Raw genomic sequence first — 23,100 nt, forward strand, 5'->3', positions numbered from 1 at the left:
CCGCCACATCTCCACTCATACTGCCATGGCAGTATCAGCCGCTGGACCAGAGATGTCAATCTCCAGCCTGGCGGCCGGCATATTACTGCCAGCGGCATTATGAGCCTGCTTACCACCACAGTTTTCGTGGGGTTAGCAACACCATAAAAACCATGGCGGTAGGCCCTACCGGTGACAGGGAACGCCTTCCCTGTCTCTGGTAGGCAGCTCGCCCACCCCCTCAACACTTTCCAGACATCCCCCCACCCCCATACAGGCACACACCCGAAGACACGCACCACACATACACCCAATCACTCACACTGGCATACACGCATTCATACATGCATACTTCCAGACATTCTCGCACACATTCTTACACACAATCACACTGACATGCAGACACGCACTCACTTCACCATTCTTACACGCATTCACTCACACGCATACAACCACGCAAACAACACACACAGATGCATTCACACACGCACTCACACATTCTTGCACACAACCAGACACACACTCACAACACCCCCGATCCCCCCTGCACTGTCGGAAGCCCAACTTACCTTTGTTGAGGAGGTTTTCTGGCAGTGAAGGGGCGCTGCTACCGCCAGCAGCACCCCGCCAACGGAACACTGCCAGGTCGTATCACAGGTCATGATACAGCTGGCGGCGTTCTACTGGCTAGCGGTGCTGGTGGTAGCAGTGCCAGATTACCACCGTCCGTCAGTATGATCACTGCCAGATTTCTGCCCTTCTTGTGGCGGAAGTCCGGCAGTGATCATAATATGGTGGACGGATGGTAGCCGCGGTAGCCGCGGTGACGGTAAGTTGACAGCCATCACCACGGCAGTAGGCGGTTTTTACCGCCATTGTTATAATGAGGGCCTAAGTGATTTGCCCAGAATCACAGGATGTTGTGCCGGCGACAAGACTCGAACTGTTCCCCAGCTCCAAGGTCGGCAACTCTGGACCTTACGCCAAAGGTTTCTTTGTCTGGTGCATGTTGTGGCAATCTGGGAATAGCTCATTTTTTTAAATATAGCGCTTGGTAATACAGGTTCTGCCATTTCATAGCGCTGCAAAGCAGATGTGATTCTTAACAAAATCGCTATAATCCATTTGCAGATAAGCTGCCTCTTCTGTTATTCTCTTTGTGTACAGTCAATGTTTTTAAAAGTTAGGCTGGTATTGCCAAAGTAGAGGAATAATTCCTTTAAAAGTTTAGCCCAGAAATATATGGCTGCCCCCTTTCTTTGCTCCTAACTCTTTTGACCCCATCATTCTATGGGTTAAATGCCACAAGAGTGCCTCTTTATGGCTTGAATGGTGCTATAAAGGTTTAGGTAAACACACTAGAAAGGGTTGCATCACTAGGGTATCACAGCCAGTCTGTAAGAAAGAGGCAAAACACTCTAGATGGTGGCCTTGTTATGTCCTCTCTGCTGCAGCGACAGGCCTGGGTGTTGCTGTGGCCCTTGGCATACATCCCCTACATTGCAAACCGAAACACATAGGTAAAGGACATTGGGGGTCATTCTGACCCCGGCGGGCGGCGGGAGCCGCCCGCCTGGAGGAAACCGCCAGAATACCGCTGCGCGGTCAAAAGACCGCCGCGGGTATTCTGGGTTTCCCACTGGGCTGGCGGGCGACCGCCAAAAGGCCGCCCGCCAGCCCAGTGGGAAACACCCCTCCATGAGGATGCCGGCTCCGAATGGAGCCGGCGGAGTGGAGGATGTGCGACGGGTGCAGTAGCACCCGTCGCGAATTTCAGTGTCTGCTAAGCAGACACTGAAATTCAGGGTGGGGCCCTCTTATGGGGGCCCCTGCAGTGCCCATGCCATTGGCATGGGCACTGCAGGGGCCCCCAGGGGCCCAACGACACCCCATACCGCCATCCTGTTCCTGGCGGCCGAAGCCGCTAGGAACAGGATGGCGGTATGGGGGTCAGAATCCCCATGGCGGCGCAGCAAGCTGTGCCGCCATGGAGGATTCTACAGGGCAGCGGAAAACCGGCGGGAGACCGCTGGTTTTCACTTTCTGGCCGCGGCTGAACCGCCGCAGTCAGAATACCCTGGGGAGCACCGCCAGCCTGTTGGCGGTGCTCCCGCCGACCGCCGGGGTCGGAATCAGACCCATTGTCATTTACAATGCCAATAGCTCTAACTCTCACAAATGTGAGATCTATTGCATTGCAAATGCTTGTTTTTCCATATCAGACTTTGATGCAGAGCAGCAGAGAAAAATACAATAGGGGGAAAGAAGATTAAAGAGAAAGATGGGAAAATCAGTGACAACAGAAGCACAGATTAAAAAGAACCAGAAAGAGTGAGATGAAGGGGGAGGGAGTGTCTAGTTCTGGATGAAAGAGCCATGAGGTCGATTCTGCTTTGAGCGAAGTGTTCAGAGCTGAAGCCAATGCTCTAACTGTTGTGTAAGTGAGGGAAACTTGGGTGGCAGAGGCTCACAATCCACTTGTGTAATTGAGGGAAGCTTAAGTGACTGATACCCATGCTGTAGTTGTGTAAGTGAAGGAAGCTTGGGTGGCTGATTCCCAATCTGTACCTGTGTAAGTGAGGGAAGCTTGGGTGGCTGATGCACATGCTGTACTTGTGTAAGTAAGAGAAGCTTGGGTGGATGATTCCCATGCTCTACTTGTGTAAGTGAGGGAAGTTTGAGTGACTGATACCCATGCTGTAGTTGTGTAAGTGAAGGAAGCTTGGGTGGCTGATTCCCATACTGTACTTGTGTAAGTAAGAGAAGCTTGGGTGGCTGATTCCCATACTGTACCTGTGTAAGTGAGGGAAGCTTGGGTGGCTGATGCACATGCTGTACTTGTGTAAGTAAGAGAAGTTTGGGTGGATGATTCCCATGCTCTACTTTGTAAGTGAGGGAAGTTTGAGCGACTGATGCCCATGCTGTAGTTGTGTAAGTGAAGGAAGCTTGGGTGGCTGATTCCCATACTGTACTTGTGTAAGTGAGGGAAGCTTGGGTGGCTGATTCCCATACTGTACTTGTGTAAGTGAGGGAAGCTTGGGTGGCTGATTCCCATACTGTACTTGTGTAAGTGAGGGAAGCTTGGGTGGCTGATGCTCATGCAGTACTCGTGTAAATGAGGGAAGCTTGGGTGACTGGTGCACATGCTGTACTTGTGTAAGTGATAGAAACTTTGGTGGATGATTCCCATGCTCTACTTGTGTAAGCGAGGGAAGCTTGGGTGGTTGATGTTGTGGTTGATGTTCACAATGTACTTTTGTAAGTGAGGGAAGCTTGGGTGGCTGATGCTCATGGTGTGCTTGTGTTAGTGAGGAAGCTTGACTGGCCGATTCTCATGATGTACTTATGTAAGTGACGGAAACTTTTGTGGCTGATGCTCACACTGTACTTGTGTAAGTGAGGGAAGCTTTTGTGGCTGATGCTCACACTGTACTTTTGTAAGTGAGGGAAGCTTTCGTGGCTGATGCTCACACTGTACTTGTGTAAGTGAGGGAAGTTTGGGTGGATGATGCCCAGGCTTTAGCTGTTGTGTTAGTGAGAGAAGCTTGGGTGGCTGATGCTCATGTGGTGCCTGTGTTAGTGAGGGAAGCTTGAGTGGTCGTTGCTCACAATGTACTTGTGTAAGTGAAGGAAGCTGTGGTGGCTGATGCTCACAGTGTACTTGTGTAAGTGAGGAAGCTTGAGTGGTCTTTGCTCACGATGTACTTGTGTAAGTGAGGGAGGCTGTGGTGACTGATGCTCACAGTGTACTTGTGTCAGTGAGGGAAGCTTGGGTTGTTGATTCCCGTGCTTCAAGTTTTCTGTTAGTGAGTGAAGCTTGGGTTGCTGATTCCCGTGCTGCAAGTTTTCTGTTAGTGAGTGAAGCTTGGGTTGTTGATTCCCGTGCTTCAAGTTTTCTGTTAGTGAGTGAAGCTTGGGTTGTTGATTCCTGTGCTTCAAGTTTTCTGTTAGTGAGTGAAGCTTGGGTTGTTGATTCCCGTGCTTCAAGTTTTCTGTTAGTGAGTGAAGCTTGGGTTGTTGATTCCTGTGCTTCAAGTTCTCTGTTAGTGAGTGAAGCTTGGGTTGCTGATGCTGACCCTGTGCCTGTGGTATTGAGAGTAGCCCGTACTGCTGATATAATGTTGCATGTGATCTGTAAGGGAGCGCAGCGCGTACTGATGTCATGATGCACCTATGCAGAGGATGTTTGTATTGTTTATGTCACTGTGGTGCATTCTTCTGTGAGGGAGGTAGGCTTGCACAATGTCATCATATACCTCTGTGCTCTGCATGCGTCAATGCGAAGCCTTATTCTGTGGGGGAGGGAAGCTTCCGTGATGTCATGATGCCCATGTGTGTGCTGCTAGTATCCATGAAGTGCCTACTTCTTTGAGGGAGGGAAGCTTGCACGATGTCATGATGCACATGTGTGCACTCTTTGTTCCCATGTGGTGCCTTCTTCTGCAAGGGAGAGACGCTTGAGTGATGTCATGATGCAACTGTGTGCACCGCAGGTGCCCATGTGAAGCCTTCTTTTCTGAGGGATGGAACTGTGTGGGATGTCATGATGCACCTGTGTACACTGATTGTGTCAATGTGCAAGGGAGGGAAGCTTGATTGATGTCATGGTGCACATGTGTGCACTGCTGGTGTCTATGTGGTGCCTTCTTATGGAAGGGAGGGAAGCTTGCATGATGCCATGATGCACCTGTGCGCACTGCTTGTGTCCATGTGAAGGCTTCTTTTGCATGGGAGGGAAGCTTGCACTATGTCATGATGCACCTATGTGCACTGCTAGTGTCTATGTGATGCCTTCTTTGGCGAGGGAGGGAAGCTTGTGTGATGTCATGATGCACCTATGTGCACTGCTAGTATCTATGTGGTTTCTTCATGTGTGAGGGAGGGAAGCTTGCACGATGTCATGATGTGAACTATGTGCACTGCTAGTATCTGTGTGGTTTCTTCATGTGCGAGGGAGGGAAGCTTGCACAATGTCATGATGTGAACTATGTGCACTGCTAGTATCTGTGTGGTTTCTTGATGTGCGAGGGATGGAAGCTTGCACGATGTCCTGATGTGAACTATGTGCACTGCTAGTATCTGTGTGGTTTCTTCATGTGCGAGGGAGGGAAGCTTGCACGATGTCGTGATGTGAACTATGTGCACTGCTAGTATCTGTGTGGTTTCTTCATGTGCGAGGGATGGAAGCTTGCACGATGTTGTGATGTGAACTATGTGCACTGCTAGTATATGTGTGGTTTCTTCATGTGCGAGGGATGGAAGCTTGCATGATGTCATGATGTGAACTATGTGCACTGCTAGTATCTATGTGGTTTCTTCATGTGCGATGGAGGGAAGCTTGCACGATGTCATGATGCACCTGTGTGCTCTGCTTGTGTCCATGTGGTGCCTTCCTTTGTGAGGAAGGGACGCTTGCACAATGTTTTGATGCTCCTCTGTGCACTGCTATTATCCATGTGGTGCTTTTTCAGTGAGGGAGAGAAGCTTGTATGATGCCATGATGCAAGTGTGTGCACTGCTAGTGTCCATGTGGTGCTTTTTTCTGGGGGGGAGGAAATCTTGCACGATGTCATGATGCACATGTGTGCACTGCTAGTGTATGTGGTGCCTTCTGCAAGGGAAGGAAGTTTGAGTGATGTCATGATGCACGGATGTGCATTGCTAGTGTCCATGCGATGCCTTCTTCTGCAAGGAAAGGAAACTTGCACAATGTCATGATGCATCTGTGTGAACTGCTTTTACCTAAGTGGTGCTTTCTTTTGTGAGGTAGAGATGTTCGCATGATGTCATGATGCTCCTCTGTGCAATGGTTTTATCCATGTGGTGCTTTCTTCTGTGAGGGAGGGAAGCTTACACAATGTCATGATGCACTTGTGTGCACTACTTGTGTCTATGTGGAGCATTTTACTGCGAGAGAGGGAAGCTTGCACAATGTCATGATGCACTTCTGTGCACTACTTGTGTCTATGTGGTGTCTCTTTCTGTGAGGGAGGGAGGTAAGCTTGCACGATGTCGTGATGCACCCTGTGCGCTGCTTTTATCCATGTGGTACCTTCTTCTGTGAGGGGGGAAGCTTGCAGGATGTTGTGATGCACCCTGTGTGCTGCTTTTATCCATGTGGTACCTTCTTATGTGAGTGAGGAAAGCTTCAACGATGTCGTGATGCACCCTGTGTGCTGCTTTTATCCATGTGGTACCTTTTTATGTGAGTGAGGGAAGCTTGCACAATGTCATGATGCACCTCAGAAGTATACAAAAAGGGATGGATAGAATGGTTGAATTAATCTCAGTCACTGGCATTTACTTGGGACTAGATCCCAGCCCATTGTTATTTTGCACACCATCCCACCACAGCTTGGACACAGTCATATGCAAATCAGTCTTGACTCTGTTCCAATGGAAACAGTCCAGCCCGAACTGCCAAGATGGGTCCTCCCTGAACTGAAACACAAGCAAACAGGACCGTTTTTGCCCTGATTAGGTCCCATCAGCCAGGTGTAGGCGCCCGAGTAATTACCTGTGGCTGAGAATAATTCAAATATTCCATCCATCTTTTTTTGTATTCTTTAGTATGTCGCTCTCAGTGGGGCATGCATTCCCAGAGGTGGCTCCCACTCACACTGTGGGACTGGAAACAAGCTCTGGTTTGGTAAATTTAAATTTCTCCCGTGTACCATGCAGTGTAACTTATCCAAGCAAGGCAAATCCTTCCTTGGGTAGGGTTGGTTGCTGAAGGAGATGGGTGGTATTAATTTAGCTCGTAGAGCTCGTATAATTGCTTCAGTCGAGGGACTATGTAGATGATTATTTGGTTTGCAAAGTGCAAATGGCACTGCTGATGCTTTTCTCGTGAGTTGTTGTAAGTGCACACCGGCCTTCGGCTTTCCATGACCCATACTCCCAGATAGTTGTATTTGAGGGTGTGGCTAATTTGTAGTTCACCTAGGGCCTGATTTAGGCTGATGATATCCCATCCACTGAAGTATAAATCCTATAGGATATAATGGGATTTGTATTTCAGCAGATGGGATGTCGGTCACCGTTGTGACGGAGAAACTCATCTGCTGAGATCTACCGCAGGCCCCTAGGCTCCAGGAGTGTTAAATTTGCTTTTATGCTTCCCAAAAGCCACACCTTGGTCTTCCAACAGTTTATTATTTTCATTATAGATGTTGAGTTCCCCAGAGCACTCTCCGTGCCTATTGTGGTGCGATCATGGGTGATGAAGTCATCTGTGTACCGTACAACAAGAAGCCATGTGTCCAATCCTTGGTGGTACTATTTTTGCCTTTGAGAGGGTCTGGCCTAGGTTTGCCGTGTAAAGATTGAACAACAAGGGCGCAGCAATGCTTTCAGGCCATGACTTGTTGATATTTGAGATGTAACCGTGTTACCTTTTCCCAGTTTGATACGAATCCATGTGCCAGAATACAAAGAGATGATTGCCTTTAGTAAAGTGCCTGAAATGCCCCATTTTGTAAGCGTGGCCCATAGTAGGTTTCGGTCTACTCCTTCAAGATGCAGAATAGTCTATGAAGCAAGCCAAGAGAAGTGGCTGAGAGTGCAGGGAGGCGCAGGACGCCAGGTAGGACAGGGTGACTATGTCGTCTACAGTAGACAATTTGTGCCTAAAACTACTTTGATAATAGGGAATAATGTCTTCACCACCAGTTTGGCAGTAGGGATTATGGGGGTCATTCTGAGTCTGGCGGGCGGCGGAGGCCGCCCGCCAGACTTCCCCCCTCCAAAATACCGCTCCGCGGTCGAAAGACCGCTGAGGGTATTTTGGCTTTTGCACTGGGCTGGCGGGCGACCGCCAAAAGGCCGCCCGCCAGCCCAGTGCAAAAAACCCTTCCCACGAGGACGCCGGTTCAGAATTGAGCCGGCAGAGTGGGAAGGTGCGACAGGTGCAGTTGCACCCGTCGCGAATTTCAGTGTCTGCAAAGCAGACACTGAAATTATTTTTGGGGCCCTCTTACGGGGGCCCCGCGACACCCCATACCGCCATCCTGTTCCTGGCGGGAGAACCGCCAGGAACAGGATGGCGGTATGGGGTGTCAGAATCCCCATGGCGGCGCTTAGGGCAGCGGAAAACCGGCGGGAGACCGCCGGTTTTCCCTTTCTGACCGCGGCCAAACCGCCGCGGTCAGAATGCCCTGCGGGGCACCGCCAGACTGTTGGCGGTGCTCCCGCCGACACTGGCCCCGGCGGTCCGTGACCGCCGGGGTCAGAATCACCCCCTATGTCTTCACTACCAGTTAGGCAGTAGGGGTTATGTCTTCACCACCAGTTTGGCAGTAGGGGTTATGTCTTCACTACCAGTTTGGCAGTAGGGGTTTATCTCTTCACTACCAGTTTGGCAGTAGTGGTTATGTCTTCACCACCAGTTTGGCAGTAGGGGTTATGTCTTCACCACCAGTTTGGCAGTAGGGGTTATGTCTTCACTACCAGTTTGGCAGTAGGGGTGTATCTCTTCACTACCAGTTTGGCAGTAGGGGTTATGTCTTCACCACCAGTTTGGCAGTAGGGGTTATGCCTTCATAAAGAGTCAGGCTCTGTTATGGTAATGTGTGCCTTTTGAGGCCAATAACATCTTTTTGTCTCATTCAGTATTTTGTTTATACTGCTAAAGGCCCAGCTGCTCCCCCAATTACAAAACCCATGTCAAACAAAGGAAACATTGACAAAGCTGGGAGATCTGCAGCCCACGCCAGCCTAATGGCTTTGCCAATGCTTGTTTCTTTAACTGTGGCTCGTCTTTCCAGCTCAAAGCACAGTCTGTACAGTGCACTGACAGGGGGAGCAGGTGCTGCAGGGTGCACTTCACGGTGTTTCCATGCAGGGCTCGTGCCTCACCCAGTGGGTGCCCGCTCTAGGCTGGGGATACCTGGTGTAGGCCTTGGTAGGGCACTCCTGGGGCCTGCCGGGTGACTGGTCTGCGGCACAGCCCTGCCAAGAGCCGGTGCCCATTTCTGAACAGTTGGTTAATATGTCTACCTGCAGACTGCAGCCTAAAGGTTCATGCCACTCAGCCTTTCATCCTCTCAAGGTCAACCAAGTGAATGCCTTTCAGTAAGTAGGGTATTAGCAGCAGTGGCGTAATGAAACTTGAGGGGGTCCCCCTGCAAAGTACCTGGAGGGGCCCCCTGGACCCAGCCAGGGGCCTGCCACCTGTGCACAGTGTACTGTGCTGGGGGGACCTGGAGCTCGGGCGCTCCCGCACCATGGGGGATGTGGGGGCCTTTGTTACGCCATTGAATAGCAGCATTTGTATACAGTGCTACGAAGGCCAAGAGCGCTGCAGCGCATGCTCTGTGCCACAACAGGGCATTACTGTAAAATGCCAGAAGAAGGGCCCTCATGACGCGCTCCAGTGGAGCTGTTCCACGGCATTTCGCATTCCCTATGATTTATGCATTAAGCTGACAAGCCCAGAGCCACTTTATAACCTGACATGACATATTGTAATCGCAGAGAGTCCTAACACTCAGGGCGGGCGCACAGCAGATCCTTATTCTGCTGTCCTTTCTGGAAAGTGTTAAAGGTCCTGTCGGCACACTTTATCTGAGAATATAATGTAATATAATATAATATAATATAATATAATATAATATAATAAAGTATTATATAATATAATATAATAAATTACAATACAATATATATAATATAATATAATATAATATATAATACAATATAATATAATATATTATGTAATACACCATAATCTAATCTAATATAATATATTATTGTACAATATGATATATTACAATATAATATAATATAATAAAATATAATACAAATAAAATAATACTGCAACACAAACCTGTAACTTTTTTTTAAATTAAAGTCAAATTGTGAAATCACCACTCCAGCTTTCTTAAGAAAATGACATGACTGCTCTGATAAAATACTAGCCTATGCTTGGCAGCCAGGTGATCCACCGTCCCAGTGCTAGAACTCTTGCCATGAGACTTCCAGCAGCATGAAATACATTGCTTAATTTGTAAAAAATAATAATAATAATAAGTGCCCGGACCTTCGTCAGGAAGCCACCGCAGCTGGCAGCACTCATTGCCCCTGCCAGGAGTACCGATGGCAGTACCTGCACAACTGCTAACCATTACACTGCTACAAGTGTGACAATATAGACTATTCTAGGTCCCCCAACCTATAAGAATTTCTAAGGCAGCAGGTATTAGTCATATGTAATATATGTTGAATTAATAAACAACTATTGTGTGCTTCGCTCCAAATTAGGTAAAGAGCACCACCATGTGGCAGGCTGTCATAAGGGCTGGTGTTAAAAATGAAGTGCCAGTCCGAGCACCAGAAACCACTGGCTCAAGTTAAACACTGGTGGAATAGATGTGTGCAGCTACACCAGCCTCACACAATAAGAGTCCCCGAGTGATGCACTTACGGGTCTACATAATAACATGAGGGTCATGCTACCAAACAAGGATCTGTTTCAGACCCCACTTTGGTAAAAATATACATCCTCAAGCATAGTCATATTTCGTGATGCTGCTGAAGCTTACAAATGTGAGAAATGGCAAGTTCTCAGTCTTTGCAACATGTCACACTCGTTGTGACATCAGAATGACGTGTGCCAGAAGACAGTGGGCCAAGCTCCTGCTTCTGGTTAAACGCAGCAGACCTAGCGTATCAGCTCTCTTGCCCTGGAAATTCACTTCCCATATTTAATGAGGAAGCATTTGTGCAGTATCTTTCTTTAGTGAAATGCTGGAAGTTTAGGCAAGAATCTGTCTATAGGTTACCACACACTCTAACCGGAGGCTAGTTCTGAAAGTGACATATTATATTGCAACAAATGAAAAACTAGATATTGTTGTGTGATTATGTTCACAAAATTGATTCCACATCTATTCTAAATATCTGTACCCAGTGACGAGGTGATATGTGTGACTATGTTATATACAGATTAAAATCAGGCTGCAACAGAATTCCGATTACGCAGGAGTAATAGGCGAAATTTGGGTCATTTTGCATTACTCTTTGATGCGGAATTACTGATAATTATGCAATTATTCCAGCTTGTGTAAGGAACAGTATTTTTTGGGGAAAAAATCCTACAGCAAGAGCCGGTTTCGGGGTATGACCCGTCCTCAGCCGGGTTAGCTCGAATCCAGGGGCGCAGTGACCCACGTCTGCGCCTACCCACTTAGGGCGACAAAAGCAGAAAAAAACAGATAACGGGCGGGATGCTGAACAAATCAAACTTTCGCCCCGAGTTACAGATCTGAGTTTAATCCATCATTGTTTGTCCACCACACCACCCCAGTTTGGACCCAGCCAAATGCAAATTCTTCAGCATTATGTTCATGATCCGTTCTTTTTGCTTTCGTGCAATATTCATACGACACAGAGAAAGAGGCTCTTTCTCACTCTTATAGTATAAAGTGACGTTGCATCATGTGGTAAGAAGAATTTCCGATATGGTTTGAATTTCTATGGTCTACTCGGTAAAGTGTCAGAGCTCTGATAACACAGGTTACTACGCCCTCACTTAGAGGCTCTTACTTGCCGGCCGGCCATCTAACTTCTAACCTTCAGGTTGCTCGCGCCTTGCAGCAGGCGCACCACCCCCCTGAGCTTCACTTTAATACCGTCGGATCCGGTTTAGTTGGCTTTGGCCGCGCGTGACTGTGAGTGGCCCACCATCACTTCTGGCGCGCAGAGCTGCAAGGGAGAGGGGTCGCCTCCTTCTTTTCCTGTTTTTGTTGTTTTTTAACACCCACCTGCTTTTGCGGATGTTGAGACCAGGGACGTAGCCTGGTCAGTGAGATTGGGTGGGGGGTCAGGGGGTTTATCGTGTGAGTTTCAGATTTCCCAACAATCACGCAGGCACGTACTGTTAAGATATATTCCTGCTGACATCCGAAGCACCTGTACCCAACTATTCATTATAAAATACATTTATTAAGGGACGTAGCACCCCCAAACACCCCCTCCATCCCGACAAAATACTCCACTGGTTGAGACGGAACAGAGCGGCGATTCAGTCTTTCTATGGACAAAACTCCCTTGACGTCCACTATAAAATCCACGCAGGGATTTTGCAAAATCTCGGTCTGAAAGTGAGTAACTTCCGAAAAATAAAATCCGGCGCATGAGAGAATTAAAGGTGCGCAATTTTTATTCCCACACCCGTGTACGCACAGAGGATATAAATACGATTTAGTGACAGCAACGAAAATACATAGCTTCTATGTAACACAAAGAGAGGAAGAGGGTCGAGATTAAGATTAATAGATTTTCGGTTATTTTAGCATAATCACGTAGTGATCTTTAGTGAACCGGAAGAGAATGGGCCCCGTTGCTGCTCCGCCAGTCCAGGGTGTTAGGGTTGCGGGTGGACCCTGAAAGGTTCATTGTCTTATAATATTGCATGATATGCAAACGGCTTCCTGTGGCTCGGAAGCAGCGCCCCCCCTCTCCCCGCCTGGGCCCGCCGCTGTCGGATGCCATTAGCGGTTTTGCCGCCTGGAACCGTAACTACCCCTGACATGTACTTATTACGGCTGGAGATGAGGGAAGGTCCTTTCCGTGGAGCTTTCACAACCTATATTTCAGAAAACCTGAGCTGGCCAAGTGCGCAGAAGGTTCCAGAAGAAACGACCTTGTGGCTATGCAGTGACCTCCATCTTCAATGACAAGCCCCTGGCCAGGTGTGGGAGAGGAGGCCCATCCCTGCCTGGGAAGGCGGGAGGAATGGAGGTGTGTGTGGGGGGGTTTATCATTAGACGCACGGGCCCACGTATCCTTCATCCTTGTGTGGCTCCTGATTATCTTTGGGAGTGAGGCCCCATCTCTGCCGGAGGGGCTCCTAGTTACCTGTGAGGGTGAGGACCCACTCTCTGACCGAGAGACCCCTGGCCAGGACTGGGATTGAAGGATCATTCCTGCCTCAGAGGCTTCAGGCCAGGAGTGGAATTGAGGGTCCGTCCACATCTGGAGTGGAAACAAGGGCCCGTCCATATCTGGAGTGGAACTGAGGGCCCGTCCATAACTGGACTGGAATCAATGGCCCTCCACATCTGGAGTGGAACCGAGGGCCCGTCCATATCTGGACTGGAACTGAGGGCCTGTCCATTTCTAGAGTGTGTGTTGTTAATATGGTTGAGTGAGGGCCCATTCCTTCTAGAGAGGCCACTTTTCAGGAGTGAGACTGAGACCCCACCCATGCCAGAGAGGCAATTGCCAGGACTGGCAGTGAGGGCCCATGCCTGTCGGAGAGGCCCCCTGGTGAGGAGTGGGACGGAAGGCCCAACCCTGCGTTGGTGCAAGGCAGGTGCTAACTATCTAGGAGAGATCATGACCCACTCCTGCTTAGGAGGGCCCTGACATCGCCTTCTTCATTGAGACCTGGATCACCACCTCGCCAGCACTGGACATCGCCACTGCCATCCCCGACAGCTACAAAATTATACATCAAGACGGCATCAACAGACCAGGAGGAGGCGTCACAATAGTTCACAAAAGCTCACTCCGTCTCACGTCCAGCGTTGATGTCCAGATCCCAGTCGCCGAACACCTGCACTTTCAGATCCAGACAAATCCAAACACCACCGTCCGCAGCACCCTCATCTAGAGACCCCCCAGAACTCACCCACCCTTCAGCGAAGCCCTGGCCAACTTCATCACTCCCCATGCCATCCCCTCAACAGACTACATGCTCCTCGGCAACCTCAACTTCCACCTCAACAACCACAGCGAACCGAACACCTCAACCCTCACGGAAAACCTCTCAACCCTCGGGCTCAAGCAGCTGGTCTACTTGCCCACACACTCAGCAGGACACACCCTCGACCCTGTCTTCTCTGCTGGAAACCACGTCTCCTTCTCACACACCTCCGAAGTCCACTGGACCGATCACCACTGCATCCACTTCTTCACCAAGACAATCAAATGGCACCATGTCCACCGGCACCCTCGCAGGAACTGGACTACAGTCACCGAAACCCAGCTCGCTATTGCTTTCCACCACTCCCCACCACCGACACCGCAGACTCCACTGTCTCAGCCCACAACCTCCACCAATGGATCACCAACTGTGCCGACACCCTTGCCTCCCTAAGGAGTCCCACCAGCAATCAACAGCAAAGGAGACACAGCTGGTTCTCCCCCGACCTCCAAGAATCCAAGAGCGCATGCAGCCGACTCAACAGCAAGTGGAGAAACAGCAAATGCCCAACAGACCACAAAGCCTTCAAAGACGCAGTTACATCACACCACCGGCTCATCAGATCAGCTAGAAAATAGGCCATCCAGGAGAAAGTCAACACCAGCACACACAACACCAAGGAACTCTTCACTATAGTCAAGGAATTTACAAAACCCGGCGAGGACACCACAGACATCCCGCCCTCCCAAGACCTCTGCGACAACCTCACCACCTTCTTCCACTGAAAAATACTGGACATCTACGAAGGATTTGCAAGCAATTGTCTTCTCCCCCCCACAGACTCCAACCACCAACCGATCGTGAACCACTGGACCCTCCTCACCCCAGAAGACACCCTGAAGCTCATGAATACCATTCACTTTAGGGCACCATTGGACCTATGCCCCCACCACATCTTCAATCAAGCAAGCACCACCATCGCACCCAAACTATGCTGGACCATCAACCACTCTATAGAGAATGGCAGTTTCCCGGACGCCTGGAAACACATACAGATAAATCCTCTACTGAAGAAGCCCTCCGCAGACCTAAATGGAAGTGAAAGACTACAGATCGATCTCACTGCTTCCTCTTCCAGCCCAGGTAATTGAAAAAGCAATCAATGCACTTCATCGAGACCAACCGCATCTTTGACCCCTCGAAATCCAGATTCAGGAGCAACTGCAGCACCAAAACCGCACTCCAAACAGCCACGGATGACATCTGCACTCTATTGACTACAGCGAAACAGCACCCATCATCCTCCTCGACCTCTCCACCGCCTTCAACACCATCTCCCATACCACCTTATGCACCAGACTATGCAACGCTGGCATCCGCTGCAAAGCCCTGGAGTGGATCTGCTCCTTCCTCACCAGCCGAACCCAGAGAGTCAGGCTCCCACCTTTCACCTCGAAGTCGATGGAAACCAGATGCAGAATTCCCCAGGGCTCCTGCCTTAGCCCCACCCTCTTCAATGTCTACATGACCCTGCTCGCCGAGATGGTCAGACACCATGGGCTCAACATAGTCTCATACACACAGCTCATTTTCTCCCTCACCGACGAACCATCAACAGCCAAAAATAACTTTCACAATGGAACGAAGGCAGTCGCCGACTGGATGAGAGACATCTGCCTCAAGCTCAACTCATACAAGACGGAGATCCTCATCCTGGGCCCCACCACTACTGCCTGAACAACTCCCAGTGGCCCAGGACCCTTGGAACTTGGTCATCTCCTACGGACCGTACACGCAACCTCAGCATCATTCTCGACTCGTCACTGTCCATGGCCCGCCAAGTCAATGACATCTCATCCTTGCGCTTCCACATTTGTCACTGCTCCGGAAGATCTTCAAGTGGATACCCATCAACGCTAGAAGGACAGTCACCCAGACACTCATCAGCAGTAAATTCAACTACGGCAATGCACTCTATGCCAGAATCAACAAGAAACTACAAACTAGATTTCACAGAATACCAGGGCCAGACTGATCCTGGACATCCTCTGCCACAGCCACATCTCCACCCACCTGAGAGACCGACACTGGCTCTCCGTCAACAAATGAATCACTTTCAAGCTCCTGACGCATGCGTACAAGGCCCTTCACAACATCGGACCCTCCTACCTCAACTGGGATAGAATTGCTATAAACGTATTATTACAATTGGGGTGGGTTGTGAGCTCTGCTCCGCTGTCGTAGCTAATGGAGTTTTTGGCACTCTGCGCTCCTCTTGTAGTGCAGAGTTCAGCCCAAAACTCCGCTAGCCCTGCAGCAGAGCAGAGCTCACCTCGTGCACACTGAGGCCCAGTTATGGGCCACACAGCGCAAGCGCAGACACTCTGCGCTTGCACAGTGTAACCCATAACTGGGCTGCAGTGCTCACTCACCTGATGTGGCATAGGGCTTCTCGCTGGTGGCCCAGCTCAGCAGCTCCGGATCCAGGACTAAGAGGCAGGGAGCAAGCCAGGCTGCTGGCAACGAGGACCCAGGTAAGTCCTCGTTTTTTTTTTCAGTGTGCACACTGGTGCACAAAAGACCTGAAACTGCAGCTTTCGCTGCCTACAGCCCTGGCCTGAATTCAGGCCAGGGCCATTTCAGGCCTCTTGTGCATTGGACTGCCACGTGTGCAGTCAGTGCACATGGGGCAGGCCGATGCACAAGAGACCTGAAACGGCAGCTTTTGCTGCCTATGGCCCTGTCCTGAATGCACCCAATCTCGGAAGTGCTAAGCAATGTCGGGCCTCACAAGGCCCCACACTGCTTAGCGCTTCTGAGATTGGGCGCATTCAGGTCCACTCCGCAGCTCACGGAACTCCGTCTCTGCAGAATTCCGCTGAGTTGTTAACCAACTCCGCGGAATTCCGTGGAGTGGAACTCCATCAGCTCCGCCCACCCCTAATTACAATCATGTTGGATTACTTCCTTTTTCTTTACACTTTTAGTAAAGTGTTGCTGCTGTCATTCTATTTGTCTGTATTGTGGTTACAATTCAGATCAGGAGTATTAGATTAGGATTTTGACTTTAAAATAAAACTTTAAAATGGATTCCTTATTTTCTTGAGTGTGTTATTCATTAATGAAAGAGGATTGGAGTTTGAGGTTCCACTGACATTCATGTCAACATTTTAGAAGAGTGAAGTGGGAGATTTGATTTTTTTTCCGGGAGAATGCATTTCGCCCATTGAAGCAGATGCAATTTCAGGCGGGACAAAGACAAAAGACGTCACTTTTGGCTTTAAAATTCGGGAGTCTCCCACTTCAATCAGGTCCATTGGCAAGTAAGCACTAACTATCCCTGTAATGTTACTGGCAACACATCTCACTCGAATATTACTGAGAGGGATGTGGGGTGGTTTCAGGTTGGCATGCTGACTGAGTCCTTGGTGCTAGGGAGTCTAGAAAAATGAATTCAATGTTTCTAGAACATTCTAAAAATCGTATCAGATATTCCCACTGAAATACTCGGGTCACTTGCGGGAGTGAGGTTCTATCACAGACAAAATGCCCTGTATCACCTGTGGTACGAAGGAACGAAGTCATCTGATAGATTCCACTTCACTAGTCAGAGTAAGGGCTTATTTTTGCCTGAGGGACATCTGGTTATCTGTGGGACTGAAGGCACATTCTTCAGTACATGAAGGGCATTCGTTTTCTGTGGGAGTGAAGGCCCATCTCTCCTGATGGACCATTGGCTATCTGTGGTAATCAGGGTCCCTCTCTGCCTGAAGGGCAACTCACTATCTGTTGGAGTAGGGTAATACCTGCTGAAAGATTCCCTGTCACTTGAGGGAGTGAGATTGCATCACAGGCTACATACATGCCCTGGGACCCGTGTCATAGGAGGGGAGATGCCATCTGATGTACCCTGGTCACCAGTCAGAGTGCTTGCCTGCTGAAGGGCTCCGAGTCGCCTCTAGGTGTGAATGCCCGTTCCTAATGTTGGGGCCTGTTTTACAGTCGAGATATGGTCCCCCTGAATGTGAGCTAAATGCAAAAATAACACAGTGATGGATGGAATGCTTGAATTAATCTCAGCCACTGAGCATGCCACATCAGTTTGGACCCAGCCATAAACAAATCAGTCTTGACCCTGTCCCTTATGGGAACAATCCTGCCCGAACTGCCAAGCCAGGCCCTCCCTGAACCAGAACACAAGCAGCCCAGGATTGTTTTCACCCTTGTAACGGGCTCTTCAGCCAGGCACAGCTTGGCTCCAGTGGCACTGTAAGCCCTGGTTCCACTTCTGGCAGATTGTCATAAGTGGTGGTGTGACCCCTGATTGTGAGGGCACATCCTTGCTGAAGGGCCGCTGAGAGTGAGAGCCCCTGGTCACGTTAGGAAATATGGGCCAATCACAATATAAGCTACAGGTGACAGGCAGGAATCTGCAGTTCTTGCTCTCGGGCCTGATCATCAACGGGACCTGTGTGGAAAAGGCAAGATCGCTCCACCAGAATGACATGGGCGCCATTTTCTTAAATTTTTTTATTTATTGAAAATGCAAGGCGATTCCATCACTTTACATATGATAACAAAAGGGAGACATCCAAACATTCAATGAACCAGGAATGGAAATTGCAGCTGGTTTGGGAGGACATAAAAAAGATGAAGCTCTACTTTTCCCAACTAGTTTGATTTTGTTTGCCTCCAAGAGATATGGTTAATGGTTACATTGTATTATAAACGCTTTTAAACCTTTTAGAGATTGACAAGCCACCCACATTTAGGTAATTGGAAGGGTAGACAACTCATTTTAAGCTTCTTACATTTAGAGATACTGCTTTCTAAATTTAAAATAGAGAAAGACTATCTAATGACAGTGCACTTTTCTATAGGAAGTGTTTCAGGTGTTCCTGCATCACTTATCCTAGGCTGAATATTTACCTCAATAAGTTTATAGATGAATTCACTTAATTGAGTGATTTACATTTGATGTATGTGTAGTATAGTATTTTGTATAGTATTATTTTAAGAAGACTAAATGGTAGATAATGAAACACCATCCTCTTTAGTCTGTGCACTTTTCAAGTACCCCGAGCAAATATTGTATTCCGTTAGATGCTGCCCATTTCATTACGATAAGAGATTTCTACATCGACATGTAGCTTAAAAACTTTAATTATAAAAACTTAATAAAATGCACTTCTTTGGGTAAACACAAGTACCAAGATCTATCTGGAAGTTTGTGAGGCTAAGAGAGGTAATAATTGCTTATAATACATGATATTGGCCTATTTTTCATACCCACCCTTGCAAGAGTGGTGTCAGAAGTGGGAAAAATTGGCATCAATAAATGGAGCAGAGGGGCAGAAGAACCCGCAATGGGCCTTAGAGAGTGCTATTAGAACCGCATATCAAGAAAGGGAGAACACTTTCCAAACCTTGCAGACAGTCACAGAACATTAGTCTTTGGAAAGTTGGCATATACTTTATCTCATTCAAGAGAACAAGGTAACATGCCTTCAGTTGCATTGCAAACGTATGCTGCTGGGGAGGACCCAGATTTTTTTCTTCACAAACTTGACCAAAGTGGATCATGGTCAGTAGAAAAACTGGGCCAGCGTCTTGCTTCACTTTTAACCGGGTAACTCCAAGTGACACCTGACTACTAACCTGGGGGCAACTCTGTATAGGGGATTAAAAATGCATCCTTGAAAGGTTGGGAACAGTCTTACAGAATCGGTTTTAGAAGAGTGAGAGAATGGGGCGTCCCTTCACGCAGTGTACTACCATACTAAGGACCAGATTTAATGGAAAGTGACAGTGTACGGCGCTTCGCCAAATTTGGCAGCGTCGTGCCACATCATTTTCAAAACGCATGGATATGCTGTATTTACTAGAATACGGCAAACCCCTGTGTTTCCCCCTGCGTCGGTGCTAAATTTGCTGCTGTGCGCCAACGTAGCCACCCTTGCACCGTAGTGCAAGGATGGCTCCGTTGAGGTGGAATTTGTATTTGTGCAGGAAGGAACACCTTCCTGCATAAAACAATCTTAAATGGTGATTTGCTCTTTCTATGTGTGCTGCAAAATGCAGCACACATAGAAAGAGCAAGAATCGAGGAAAAATGAAAGCATTCTCCTCCTTGTGCCACTTGATGCCACCTCTTGGGTGGAATTAGATTTTGGTGCTACCCCAGGTTTACGAAAACTCATAAATCTGAGGCAGCGTCAAAATGCAATGGGTGTTGCTGTGGCACGCCCACAGCAACACCCATTGCACGCCCCTTGCACGCAAAGTGCTGCGTGTGAAGGGGCCGTATTTACAAGGTGGCGTTAAGCCACAAAAGGTGACTTTACGCCACCTTGTAAATATGGCGCAGGGCATACCGCCACCGGAGGGTCACGATAAATGGCGCTCTGGTGGCACTAGGGGCTCTTAAATATGCCCCCAAATACGCTGGAGGTAGCTGGCTTAGGCCAGAGACTTCTTCTAAAGCTGAGATTTTACAGGCAATTTGTTGTGTATGGGTTCGTTGCGCGTTCTTCAGAACGCTTGTGTTCAGAGCATTCTGGAGATGACAGTTTAACCTGTTTCTCCGAGTGGCTGGACGCTAGGTCGCGCATTACGAATAAAGTTGTTTTAACAATACCTTTATTAAGAGATCGATACTTTCATTCACCACAGTTTGGCGACGAGAGACTTAGCGCGACCTAGGTGTGTTCCTGCCATCAGCTGGTGTTTTCCTGGAGGTGCGGATCCGATCAACACTGTCGTTTCCCGAGGGAGAAGTAGGAGAACCTGCGTTGTCATTAACACCGTGGTTTCCAGTGAAGCAGCAGAGCAGCTTCCTGTGTGCTGTTTCGTGTGTGTGTGCGGAGAGCTGGCGCTGAGGAAGGAGAGCCAGCGCCGATATCTATACCGCTGTTTCCTGTGCATAGGAAACGTGCACAGTGTTTTCAGGAACAGCAGAACGGCTGTTGCTTTGCGTGTATGCGCAGGAGAGAAAGGAGAGCTGGCGCTGATGTGACATCTTCATTTTATTATATTTTATATGCAACAACTTCTCAAAACCGGAACCTCTTGTGCAGGAAGTGGATTTTCTGGGATTTACCCCGGAAGTGTTCCTGCCTTGATTCGCCTGTGTTTTAATTAGAAGTGGTGGAGTTGTGAGGTCATTTCTGTTGTTTCTTCTCGTTTCCATAGTGACAGGATGCCTCTTTGAAACTCCTGGCTGCATATGAGTGCTTCTAAAGGAAATAAGGAATACTGTGAGAACTTTCTACTTGCTTTTATAATGTTCATGTAATGGCTGCATAGCTTTTCTATTCACTGCATTGCATTGTTATTTTGTGTTTAATACTTATTTGACAATTGCTATGATGGCCAACTACTCCAATATTTCTCCACCACCTTTATTTCTACCTGTTCCAGGTGTGCCAATTCTTCCTTGAGAGGATTGGGTGGAAATGCTGGAGAATTATATTGTTGCCTTGGATGGTCAGGGTTACTCTCCTCAATGGAAAAAATCTATCCTTTTGAGTACTCTGGGGTGTGAAGGTCAAAGGATTTTTAAATATCTTCCTCCTTGTATGGGGCCCAATGGGCAGCCTATGGATGATGCTTATAAAGAAGCGATTAAAAGGTTGGAGAACAGGTTTGCAAAAGAGACTAATTTAGTCTTAGCTAGGTACAAACTTTACACTCAAGATCATCATGAGTCTATTGATGATTTGGTGTCGCGGTTGAGGGAATTGTCTGTTAAATGCAAGTTTGGTACCATGACAGATGAACTGATACGTGATCAACTCATTGTGCAGTGCCGCAATAAAAACATTCAGGAGAGGTTGTGGGCGGCAAAGAATCCCACGCTACAAGAAGCAATTGACTTGGCAAAAGTGATGGAGGAATCGAAACGCTGTATTAAGGAATTGGAAAGGAAAGAGAAAACTGTGGAAGTTATGGCCTTAACGAATGATTCTGCAATTTTGCGGCCAGAAACTGGAACTACAACAAAGAAAAACATGCTAGTTGGTAGTAAGGGGAGGGAGTGCTTTAGGTGTGGTAGTACTTCGCACTTGGGTGACTCCAAGAAATGTTTTGCCATCAATAAGGAGTGTCGCAAGTGCGGTCGCAGAGGACATTATGCCCGCGTGTGCAGAGAAAATAATCGGAGTACTAAGGAATATAGATCAAGCATAAATTTGGTTGAGGAATGTTGTGAATCTTCTTGTGAGGACAGAGTACTTGTTGTTGGAAAAGATTCCAACGTGAAAGTGAGTGTGAGTGATCGTCGATGTTCTAGACCGACAGCTTCTTTCCTAATTGGGGAAGTTCAACTAAATCTCATGGTGGACTCGGGTTCGTTGAACACCATTATCCCTGAGAGTCTTTTTAGACGTTTTTGGGGTAAAGAAGAGTTATTACCTAAAGATATATCCCCGGGGGGATATCAAGGGGTGGAAATTCATTTGCTGAGTTATATGTTGAAGGAAATTCATTTTGGTGGAAGGAAAGTTCTTGGAAAAGTTTATGTGTCTGTTGAGGGCCCACCTATATTGGGTTGGATGCATCAATATGATCTCAACATTGTCATCAGTCCCAGAGCGCCCAATCAGGTTTTGTTGGTGGAAAATATACATTTGGAAGACATTTTGGAGGGGGCTGGGGATGTCTTTAAAAAAGAATTAGGATGTTTAAAAGGTTATGTGCATAAAGTAGTGTTGAGAGAGGATGCTCACCCTATTCAACATAAAGTCCGCAAGATACCATTTGTGGTAAGAGAGGAAGTCAAGAAAGTGATTAACAACATGTTGACTGAGGGTACCATTGAACCGATTGAAGTTTCTCCATGGATTTCCCCGGTTGTTATTACGCGGAAATCGGATGGGAAGGTTAGATTGTGTGTAGACTTGAGGTCTGTAAATCAGAACATTGTGGTTGATACCTACCCTTTACCCAATATAAATGAGTTGTTATCTGCGGTCAAAAATGGTAGGTTTTTCTCTAAATTAGATTTGAGGAGTGCTTACCATCAGATTAGACTTCATCCTGATTCTAAGCATGTCACTACATTTGTCACTCCGGAAGTACCTTCCAATTTACTCGTATGCCTTTTGGTCTGGCTTCCGCTGCAAGTGTGTTTCAGCGATTGATGGGTCAGATGTTTGGTAATTTCAAGGATGTATTATTTTTTTAAGATGATATACTTGTGATGGGTGATACCGTTGATGAGCACAATGTCACACTGAGGAAAGTACTCAAGATCATTGGAGAATCTGGTCTAAGCTTGAATAAGGAGAAGTGTATTTTTTTGGTAGAGGAAATTGACTATCTTGGGTACTCTATTGCTAAAGGCAGTATTAAACCAAAGAAAAGCCTGTTGGAAGCCATCAAATTTGCACCTGCACCAGCTGACAAAGACCATTTGAGGTCCTTTTTGGGACTGGTGGAGTATTACTCAAAGTTTGTAAATAAATTTGCGAGCAAGA

This window comes from Pleurodeles waltl, chromosome 9 (assembly GCF_031143425.1).
Source record: "Pleurodeles waltl isolate 20211129_DDA chromosome 9, aPleWal1.hap1.20221129, whole genome shotgun sequence".
NCBI classification, from domain to species: Eukaryota; Metazoa; Chordata; class Amphibia; order Caudata; family Salamandridae; genus Pleurodeles; species Pleurodeles waltl.